We start from the raw sequence: 963 nt of genomic DNA on the forward strand, positions 1-963 counted from the left end.
ATCTACGCAAAAGCATATTACCTTCGTTAAGATGCTTAGGATAGAAAAGAGCCCTGCCGGCTCGGTTTAAGCGGATCGATTACCACCGCCTTAATAGTGGTTTAGATTAGATTACGATCGCGATTAACGCGATCGTCAGATTAACTATAATTATATAACAATTCTCACGTTGTTTTTAGGGTCAATTTAACTATAGTTTTAGGATCACAATAAGGCACGAGCTGTTTAATAAGCCGTTGTCCTTTGGATTAATATCTAGGCTTAAATACCCTAGATTTTGAGCTTTAATTCGATCAGAACCGTCAGGATTAATCCTGCGGCTCTGGGGGGGGGGGGGGGATCAGGGATTTATGCCCAAATGCCCCGATATCCTGTTAGGGACATTCCCAAAGCCCCGTCACACACTGGTCCCAAAACGGGGGGACTTCTATTAAATGTATCAAAATGTTATTTCCTCTCTTTTACCTATATATTTATAAAGATGATAATAAATATATTTAACGTCTGGGAAATCTCTAAAAAAAACAAAGGACGCCCTATATCGTACCCTAAGGGGGCTATATACATAAACACCTTAATAAAGGTAAGTAGGGAAGTTCGAATAAAAAGGGGTTATTCAGGTCTCGCGGGGACGTTAAACGTCCACTAAAAGTATTTTCAGGGATTAACCGAGCTAGGGCTAGGTGTGTGTTTCTATAGCTAGATAGGTTCTATCTCCTTAGTATAGCAAGCTAGTTTCTAAGAAGACTTAGCTATATAGCTATGGTTGTAGTTCTTCTATTAAGCAGTGCGTAAATGGTCTGACTAATATATCCCTATTGCTAGGACCCCTATTCCGTATAGGGGCTCCGGGTAGTCGTGGCGAAATAAAATTCGCGCACGGTTTCAAGGGGAGTAGGATTCGAACCTACGGCTTTACGCTACTACTAAGCGTGTCTACCACCTACGCTATCCCCCGAACCT

At 41.6% G+C, this 963-nt stretch overlaps 1 non-coding gene across 1 annotated transcript; it reads right to left on the reverse strand.

Moving 5' to 3' along the window:
* Positions 1-886: 886 nt before the first annotated feature.
* ACRALDRAFT_t280 lies at positions 887-958 on the reverse strand. Its single transcript has one exon. It is a non-coding gene; the product is annotated as a tRNA-Thr (tRNA).
* Between the last annotated feature and the right edge of the window lie 5 nt (positions 959-963).

The sequence above is a fragment of the Sodiomyces alcalophilus genome, assembly GCF_042370955.1.
Source record: "Sodiomyces alcalophilus JCM 7366 unplaced genomic scaffold ACRALscaffold_9, whole genome shotgun sequence".
NCBI classification, from domain to species: domain Eukaryota; kingdom Fungi; phylum Ascomycota; class Sordariomycetes; order Glomerellales; family Plectosphaerellaceae; genus Sodiomyces; species Sodiomyces alcalophilus.